Raw genomic sequence first — 10,195 nt, forward strand, 5'->3', positions numbered from 1 at the left:
TCAGAAATGGGGAGGAATTTGTTTTCTCAGAGGAAGGTGAATTCTTTACCACAGATGGCTACCAAGTTGGGACATTAAGTCTATTCAAGGTTGAGACAGACAGATTTCTAATCAGTATGGAAATCAAGTGTTATGGGGATAAAGCAGGAAAGTGGAGTTGAGGATTATCAGATTAGCCACGATCTCATTGCATGGCAGAGCAGACTCGATGGGCCAAATGGCCAATATGGTTTTATGATTTCTTTGCACAGAGACTGCTAAACCTATTGATTATTTGTAGCATTTTCTGTTTTTTTTATTTCACATTTCCAACATCTTCAGTATTTTGCTTGTGCACTCTGAATCATGACTGGTTTATTGTGTACTGTCTTTCAAAGCAACATTTTTCATTATTCTTGGTATTATAAAAGATTTTGTGGTTGGTTCGCTCACCGAGCTGGTCCGTTAGTTCATAGAAGTTTCATTACCCTGCTGGGTAACATCATCAGTGCAGCCTCCAATGAAGTGCTGTTGTGTTTACCTGCCTGGTATTTAAACTCAGGGGTCTGTTGGATTTGGTTACCTCATTTCTGGTTTTCCTTTGCAGTGGTGTGTATATATAGGGTCTATGTGTTTGTTGATGGCCTTCTTGGTGGAGAACCAGGCCTGTAGGAATTCCCGTGCTTGTCTCTGTTTGGCCTATCCTAGGATCCTGGTGTTGTCCCAATCGAACTGGTGGTTCTCCTTATCCGTGTGAATGGAGATGTGGGAGTATTGGTTTGTCGCAGTCCTTGCATGGAATTTTGTAAATTACGTTGGTTGTACACAAAATTCCATGCAAGTGACAAACATTACATTGGACAGACGGGAAGAAAATTAGCCACAAGGGTACATGAACACCAACCAGCAACAAAAAGACACGACCAATACTCCCTCATCTCCATTCACACGGATAAGGAGAACCACCAGTTCGATTGGGACAACACCAGGATCCCAGAACAGGCCAAACAGAGACAAGCATGGGAATTCCTAGAGGCCTGGTTCTCCACCAAGAAGGCCATCAACAAACACACAAAACTCGACACTATATATACACCACTGCAAAGGAAAACCGGAAATGAGGTAATCAGGTGGGAAAACACGACAGTGCTTCATCAGAGGCTGCACTGATGATGCTACCCAGCAGGGTAATGAAACATCTGCGAACTAATGGACCAGCTCGGTGAGCGAACCAACTGCAGCATCCACAACCCAAGCTACGAATCTACTCAAGAAGATTGTAAAAGATTTTCGAAGGAAGTTTCACAGTAGTAATCCTTTTTAAGAAACAAAAATAATTTTGAATCAACCTTTCTTTTCCCAACTGTTGAATTTTGGAAAAGATTTTAAATAAATTGTGTTTTTCTCAACATATCAACTGCACGTACTGATGTATTCCATGAACAAGATAAAGTGCTGCAATGTTTCTGTGCGTGTCTGTATGAGAGACAGAGAGAGTGCATGTGAGAGAGAGTGTGTGTGTGAGACAGAGGGAGACTGTGAGTGTGTGTATGACAGAGTGTGAGATTGCGTGTGAGACAGTGTATGAGAGTGTAGTTGTGAGACAAAGAGATTGTGAGAGCATGTACATGTGTGAGACAGAAATGTAAGTTGTATGTGTGAGACAGAGTGTGTATGTGTGTTAGTGAAAGACAGAGAGAGAGTGTGAATGTGCTGGCATGTTGTATATGTGGACTGCTGTGGTAGGATTTGAACTCATGTCCACAGATCGCTTGCCTGGACTTCTAAGATTATTAGACTAATACTATTACCACTATGCCATCATCTCTCCACAACTGACCTTTAATTATTTAGTTAGATATGGAAGGTAGGTTACTGACATATTTTATGTGACATTAACAGAAGCCAGTAAAATCCAGCCAAATATTTTCATTGTTCCAAACATTCATTACAGCTGGCTTAGACCATAAAGGTTTTACACAATGAATTAGATTAATACCCATTCAAGTATCTTTTCCTTTCTCTTTAGCACCATATTGTACATTTATATAGCAGGAGAAAGAGTTGCCTGACAATGTACGATTCTGCCAAAGTAATTTCTTGGTAAACACGTTATTTGCATGTTTAAGCTCTATAAAGATTTAATTCTCCAGCAAACTCAATTGCTAGAATTTACACATTAGATGAAGTGTAACTACTAAATACTAGCGTCAGTTAGATGCTGTAAAAAGGAAAAGTACTGCAAATGCTGAAAATCTGTTTTCAAAAGAGAACATTCTGGAAGCCTTCAGCATATGAGACAACATCTGTGGAGGGTAAAATATCAGGATAACACTTCAGGTTGTTGATCTGTCATCAGAACTGATGGACAGAGTTCTCAGGAAAGGCTGTCATCCCAAAATGTTGGTTCTATGTATCAATTCACAGAGTTGCTGTCTGGTCCGCTGAGTATTTCCAACATTTAAAGCTTTAGTCACTAGATTTTGAACTCAATTAGCTAATTTTTCATGCCAACAGTGAGTTTTACTTGCCACGACTGCAAGTTGGAAATATGGGTGCATAATTACAGCAAACCTCTTAAAATGAATAGTCAGAAAATATTAGTTAATTTACACTCAAGTTTATGATGTACACTATCAATGAGTAAGGCAGTGGGTAAGGGTGTCTACCAGGTGTGCACATGTATAAAGTTACCCTGATGTGTACAAGTTACACACAAACACAATGTGCTTCTAGTTGACATCTAAGTATTCTGGGCTGCATTTTTTTCTGTAGTAGTGCACTGTTCTTATTATCAGCATGTAAAATGTTGAGGTGGGCTCGAAGTTCATGCGAGATTATTCAACCTTCTTTCTCTGGTACTGTTGCTCTGTTATTTGCACATTGACTGTATTTCATTGTATATGGACGGTGAGTATTAACTGAGAATTGACTCGTGGGTTGAAAGAATAGGAACCGGCAGAAAGTGCTGAGTAGAAAGTGCATATTGTGATGCATATCTCTGTAAATGTTATAAAACTATGTAACCATTGGCCCCAGTACTTTCTTCTCCACTTGGCTTTCTGGAATAAAATGTGGTAGGGGAAAATAGTTGCCTAAAGATGAAAGTGGAGAACAAAATAAAATTCAGATGGCAAACTAAAATCTTGAGTATTATAGCAGAGAAATTGCAGAAAGTACAAATGATCAGGGTAACTGTCCAGATGTTCTGAGTCTGAACCATATGATGAGTGGAAAATTGAAATGAATATGTCAGTGTAAATCAAGTCCCTATCAAAGCAAAACCAAGTTGTAGTCTTGGCTTTGTAGCTTCCTCCAAGAAATAAAATCTGATTTGTGTATTTTATGAGATGGATATACATCAGTGAGTGATGAAACTTTGGATTTTCTCACAGAATCCTTGGATGAAATCTACAAGAAACATTATTTGTTGAATGTTTACAAATCACAGCTACAATTTTATAGATTTCAGAAAACAGATGGTTATCTCATGAAGAAAATAACATGGAATTTATCAGATTGCATTGAAGATTGACAAAATTAACTGTGGTTCCTAGCTTTGAACTGGATTGTGTTAAATTTTACATATGGACAGAAACTGGCTATTGGAGATCCTACTGGGTCAGATGTCCTGCTGATTTGAAAATATTCTTGGAAACAATCATTGATGAGCAGATCTAGGCATCATACCTTAGGAAAGATAGTTTGGCCCTGGAGGGAGTTCAATGCAGGTTGATACCTGGGCCTCAGGGGTTAGGTTATGAGGAGAGATTAACCAAATTAGGCCTTTATTCTCTAGAATTTAGATTAAGAGGTTCTCTCATCAAGGTCTTCAGGATATTAACAGGGAAAGACAGGGTAGATAAAGATAAACAATTTCCACTGGTTAAAGGTTCAAGAACCTGGTGGCATAGTCGAAGAATTAGGACCAGGCGATTTAAGAGGGACATTAACAAGCAGCTCTACACGCAAAGAGTAGGGGAAGTTTGGAACTCTCTTTCTCAAGTTGCAGTCAATATTAATGCAGTTGTTAAATTGAAACCTGAGATAGATAAATTTTTGTTAAGCAAGGGTATCAAGGGATATGGGCTCAAGACAGGCATATGGAGCTAGGCCACAGATCAGTCATGATCATATTGACTGGCAGAACAGGCTCAAGGGGCTGAATAGCCTACTCTTGTTCCTACGTTTCTTTATTCGTATGATCAGAGTAAGAGGATACCACATCTAACAAAGAGACAGAGCAATTGCTAAGCTTGATGAGCTTGCTGCATTGTTTGTACACTCAGGCTAGAACTAATGCCACTTTTAGTGTATTAAAATACGACAGTGAAACACCGTAGAGACTGCTTTAATGCCATATAAACAAGGAGGTGTGTAGGCCACTTGCCCTGCCATTCAATATGATAATAGCTGATCTGATTTTAACGTCAGCTCTGTATTCTTGCGTATCTTCGATAATCTTTCATCTGCTTGGTAGTCAAGAATCCATCTACCTCTCCCCTAAAAATATTTAAAGATTCTTCACCCACTGCTTTTTGAGGAAGGGAATTCCGAAGACTAATAACCCTTAGAGGTAAAAATGTCACCTCACTTCTGTTTAAATGGTGCCCCCTTACTTTTAAATTATGATGCCTTGCTCTAGATTCTCCCACAAGAGGAAACATCCTTGCCATAACTCTTCAAAAATGTATCACTGAAGAAAGATGTACCTTAAATTTTTCAATATAGGCAAACCGCCAAAATATATCTTCTCATTAGCTTTAAGATTCAGACCAAAGTTTGTTCCTGGGGAAATTATGATGAAGTTTTCTTCCTTATTATTTACTACATCACGTATGGAAAGATTTGCTGCAAAAATAGAAAAGAATTGATTAATTGTCAAGCAGAGTTATAATACATCTATTAAGTGAAAATGTTGCTAAATAAAAGCACACCTTGTTTCAAAATTCTTGATAAGGTGAAAGACTTCCATTTTCCATCATTGTGACGTCTGCTACCGGTGACATTAGCTGCACCTGAGCCAAGGTCATAGCTAACCTTTATTTGTCCATCAGTCAGTTCAACGCTCATGAAGTCTTTCTATTAAAATTTATCAACATTTAAAAATTGGTAAAAATTATTCCATGGTAACCTGTTCAGACATGAGAATTGAAAAACTGATTTGTTTTCAATACATTGATACTGAATTTACCAAATCCCTTGTGGCAAGGTACATGAGTAGTGCATCTGAAGTAAAAGTCCTGAATTTGAATGCAATCGCTGACACATTTGGATTCCAGCGAGTTGGTCGACCAACAGCTGCGTAACCTTCTCCATCAAACTGCACAGTGCCTTCAGTGTCAGTGGGTTGTGGACTATGAAAAAGGAGGCAATGTGAAGAATTTTATTAGTAAAACCTCAAGTGATTAACATCACTTTATTTAAAACTTTCAGGGATAAAGTCACTTTGGAGCCTTCACAAAATGCACAATAGTTGTAGAAGCAGAAAAACTATTGTTGCTAATTTTTTCAGAGATAGTAGGAACTGCAGATGCTGGAGAATCGGAGATAACAAGGTATAGAGCTGGATGAACACAACAGGCCAAGCAGCATCAGAGGAGCAGGAAGGCTGACGTTTAGGGCCGAGAACCTTCTTCAGAAATGGGGGAGGGGAAGGGGGCTCTGAAATAAATAGGGAGAGAAGGGGAGGCATATATAAGATGGATAGAGGAGAAGATAGGTGGAGAGGAGACAGACCGGTCAAAGAGGCGGGGATGGAGCCAGTAAAGGTGAGTGTAGGTGGGGACGTAGGGAGGAGATAGGTCAGTCCAGGGAGGATGGACAGGTCAAGGGGGCGGGATGAGGTTAGTAGGTAGGAGATGGGGGTGGGACTTGAGATGGGAGGAGGGATAGGTGGGAGGAAGGACAGGTTAGGGAGGCAGGGACAAGCTGGGCTGGTTTTGGGATGCGGTAGGGGGAGGGGAGATTTTGAAGCTTGTGAAGTCCATATTGATACATTGGGCTGCAGGGTTCCCAAGCGGAATATGAGTTGCTGTTCCTGCAACCTTCGGGTAGCATCATTATGGCACTGCAGGAGGCCCAGGATGGACATGTCATCTGCGGAATGGGAGGGGGAATTGAAATGGTTCACGACTGGGAGGTGCAGTTGTTTAGTGCAAACCGAGCGTAGGTGTTCTGGAAAGCGGTCCCCATGCCTCCGCTTGGTTTCCCTGATGTAGAGGAGGCCACAACGGGAACAGCGGATGCAGTATACCACATTAGCAGATGTGCAGGTGAACATCTGCTTGATGTGGAAAGTCTTCTTGGGGCCTGGGATGGGGGTGAGGGGGGAGGTGTAGCACTTCCTGCGGTTGCAGGGAAAAGTGCCGGGTGAGGTGGGGCTGGAGGGGAATGTGGAGCGGACAAGGGAGTCACGGAGAGAGTTGTTCCTCCGCAAGGCAGATAAGGGTGGGGAGGGAAAAATGTCTTTGGTGGTGGGGTTGGATTGCAGATGGCAGAAGTGTCGGAGGATGATGCGTTGGATCCGGAGGTTGGTGGGGTGGTACATGAGGACGAGGGGGATTCTGTTTTGGTTGTTATTGCAGGGAGGGGGTGTGAGGGATGAGTTGCGGAAAATGCGGGAGACACGGTCAAGGGCGTTCTCGACCACTGAGGGGGGGATGTTGCGGTCCTTGAAAAACGAGGACATCTGAGATGTACGGGAGAGGAATGCTTCATCCTGGGAGCAGATGCGGCGGAGGTGAAGGAATTGGGAATAGGGGATGGCATTTTTGCAGGAAGGTGGGTGAGAGGAGGGTATTCTAGGTATTCTAGGTAGCTCTCTTTCAATTCCTCCCATTTCTTACAGACAAAGGGGGTGGCCATGAGTACCCACATGGGCCCAAAATATGCCTGCCTCTTTGTAGGTTACGTGGAACAATCCCTCTTCCGTACCTACACTGGCCCTAAACCCCACCTCTTCCTCCGTTACATTGATGACTGTATCGGCGCTGCCTCGTGCTCCCATGAGGAGCTCGAACAGTTCATCCACTTCACCCACACCTTCCACCCCAACCTTAAGTTCACCTGGACCATCTCTAATACCTCTCTCTCCTTCCTGGACCTCTCTGTCTCCATCTCCGGCAACCACCTACAAACCGATATCCATTTCAAGCCCACTGACTCCCACAGCTACCTAGAATACACCTCCTCCCACCCACCTTCCTGCAAAAATGCCATCCCCTATTCCCAATTCCTTCGCCTCCGCCACATCTGCTCCCAGGATGAGGCATTCCACTCCCGTACATCTCAGATGTCCTCGTTTTTCAAGGACCGCAACTTCACACCCTCAGTGGTCGAGAACGCCCTCGACCGTGTCTCCCGCATTTTCCGCAACTCATCCCTCACACCCCCTCCCCGCAATAACAACCAAAACAGAATCCCCCTCGTCCTCACGTACCACCCCACCAACCTCTGGATCCAACGCATCATCCTCCGACACTTCCGCCATCTGCAATCCGACCCCACCACCAAAGACATTTTTCCCTCCCCACCCTTATCTGCCTTGCGGAGGAACAACTCTCTCCGTGACTCCCTTGTCCGCTCCACACTACCCTCCAGCCCCACCACACCCGGCACTTTTTCCTGCAACCGCAGGAAGTGCTACACCTCCCCCCTCACCCCCATCCCAGGCCCCAAGAAGACTTTCCACATCAAGCAGATGTTCACCTGCACATCTGCTAATGTGGTATACTGCATCCGCTGTTCCCGTTGTGGCCTCCTCTACATCGGGGAAACCAAGCGGAGGCTTGGGGACCGCTTTGCAGAACACCTACGCTCGGTTTGCACTAAACAACTGCACCTCCCAGTCGCGAACCATTTCAATTCCCCCTCCCATTCCGCAGATGACATGTCCATCCTGGGCCTCCTGCAGTGCCACAATGATGCTACCCGAAGGTTGCAGGAACAGCAACTCATATTCCGCTTGGGAACCCTGCAGCCCAATGTATCAATATAGACTTCACAAGCTTCAAAATCTCCCCTCCCCCTACTGCATCCCAAAACCAGCCCAGCTTGTCCCTGCCTCCCTAACCTGTCCTTCCTCCCACCTATCCCTCCTCCCACCTCAAGTCCCACCCCCATCTCCTACCTACTAACCTCATCCCGCCCCCTTGACCTGTCCATCCTCCCTGGACTGACCTATCTCCTCCCTAACTCCCACCTACACTCACCTTTACTGGCTCCATCCCCGCCTCTTTGACCGGTCTGTCTCCTCTCCATGTATCTTCTCCTCTATCCATCTTCTATCCGCCTCGCCCTCTCTCCCTATTTATTTCAGAGCCCCCTTCCCCTCCCCCTTTTCTGATGAAGGGTCTAGGCCCTAAACGTCAGCCTTCCTGCTCCTCTGATGCTGCTTGGCCTGCTGTGTTCATCCAGCTCTACACCTTGTTGCTAATTTTTTTGTTGTTTTCATGCTCATATCTTTCTCTCATAGAACAGTGTGTAAGTAATGGTGTACAATCTCTCTTTTCAAGGCCAACAAGTCCTGGCGTACGATTTTGAACTGAGCTTCTGTCTCAAAGGGAAGGATGATACCTACTGAACCACGAGACCATAAGACCATGTGACACAGGAGCAGAAATTAGGCCATTTGGCCCATTGTCTGCTCTGCCATTTAATCATGGCTGATAAGTTCCTCAACCCCATTCTCCTGCTTTCTCCCTGTAACCCTTGATCCTCTTGATAATCAAGAACCTATCTATCTCGGGCTTAAATGTACTCAATGACCCGGATTCCTCAGCCTTCTGTGGCAGTGAATTCCATAGATTTACCACTCCCTGGCTGAAGAAGTTTCTCCTTATCTCCATTCTAAAAGGTCTTCCCTTTACTCTAAGGCTGTGCCCTCGAGTCATAGACTCTCCTACAAATGGAAGCATCTTCCCAACATCCACTTTGTCCAGGCCATTCAGTATTTTGAAAGTTTCAATTAGATCCCCCCTCATCCTTCTAAATCCCAATGAATATAGTCCCAGAGTCCTCAAATGTTCCTCATATGTTAAGCTTTCCGTTCCTGAGACCATTCTCGTGAACCTCCTCTGAACCTACTCCAGGACCAGGACATCCTTCCTGAGATATGGGGCCCAAAACTGCACGCAACTCCAAACGTGGCCTGACCCCCCAGCGCCTTATAAAGCCTCAGTAGTACATCCCTGTTTTTATATTCAAGTCTTCTCAAAATAAATGCCAACATTGCATTTGCCTTCCGGACTACTGACTCAACCTGCAACCTTCAGAGAATCCTGGACTAGAACTCCCAAGTCTCCTTGTACTTCAGACTTCTGAATTTTCTCCCCATTTAGAAAATAGTCCATGCTTTTGTTCTTCTTACCAAAGTGCATGACCTCACACTTTCCCACGTTGTACTCCATCTTCTTTGCCCACTCTCCTAACCTGTCCAAATCCTTCTGCAGCCTCACTACCTCCTCAATAATACCTGTCCCTCCACCTATCTTTGTATCGTCTGCAAACTTAGCCAGAATGCCCACAGTTCCTTCATCTCGATCATTAATGTATAAAGTGAAAAGTTGTGGTCCCAGCACCGACCTTTGCGGAACACCACTCATCACCAGCTGCCATCCTGAGAAAGACCCCTTTATCCCCACTGTCTGCTTTCTGCCAGACAGTCAATCTTCTATCCACGCTAGCACCTTACCGCTAACACCGTGGGCCCTTATCTTACTCAGCAGCCTCCTGTGTGGCACCTTATTAAAGGCCTTCTTGAAGTCCAGATAGATAACATCCATTGGCTCTCCTTGGTCTACCCTGTTTGTTATTTCCTCAAAGAATTTTAGCAGATTTGTCAGACATGACCTCCCCTTGATGAAACCATGCTGACTTTGCCCTATTTTACTATACACTTCCAAGTATTCAGAAATCTCATCCTTTACAAGGGACTCCAAAATCTCGCCCACGACTGAGGTTAGGCTAATTGACCTGTGATTGGCCTCATCCCCCCTATACCATGCTTCTTTTTCCTAGGGATGAATTTTTGCTGCGTCTCCTGAATTCCTCCCAGAAACTCCTGCCATTGCTGTTCCTGTACCTTCTTGGCAAAGTCAGCAAGTGAATAGTTTAGATATACATCTGACACTCCTTTGTCCACTATTTACATTCAGCTGTTTTGATCACATCTCCTCAAGTAATGTGCCTCTCCCTATCGAAAACATACCATCCC

General features: G+C 44.2%; 1 protein-coding gene across 1 annotated transcript in view; it reads left to right on the forward strand.

Moving 5' to 3' along the window:
• LOC109912959 (L3MBTL histone methyl-lysine binding protein 3) overlaps positions 1-10,195 on the forward strand; it is a 135,833-nt gene that overhangs the window by 68,186 nt on the left and 57,452 nt on the right. The gene's annotated exons all lie outside the window — the stretch shown is intronic.

Source organism: Rhincodon typus, chromosome 5, assembly GCF_021869965.1.
Source record: "Rhincodon typus isolate 14 chromosome 5, sRhiTyp1.1, whole genome shotgun sequence".
NCBI classification, from domain to species: Eukaryota; Metazoa; Chordata; class Chondrichthyes; order Orectolobiformes; family Rhincodontidae; genus Rhincodon; species Rhincodon typus.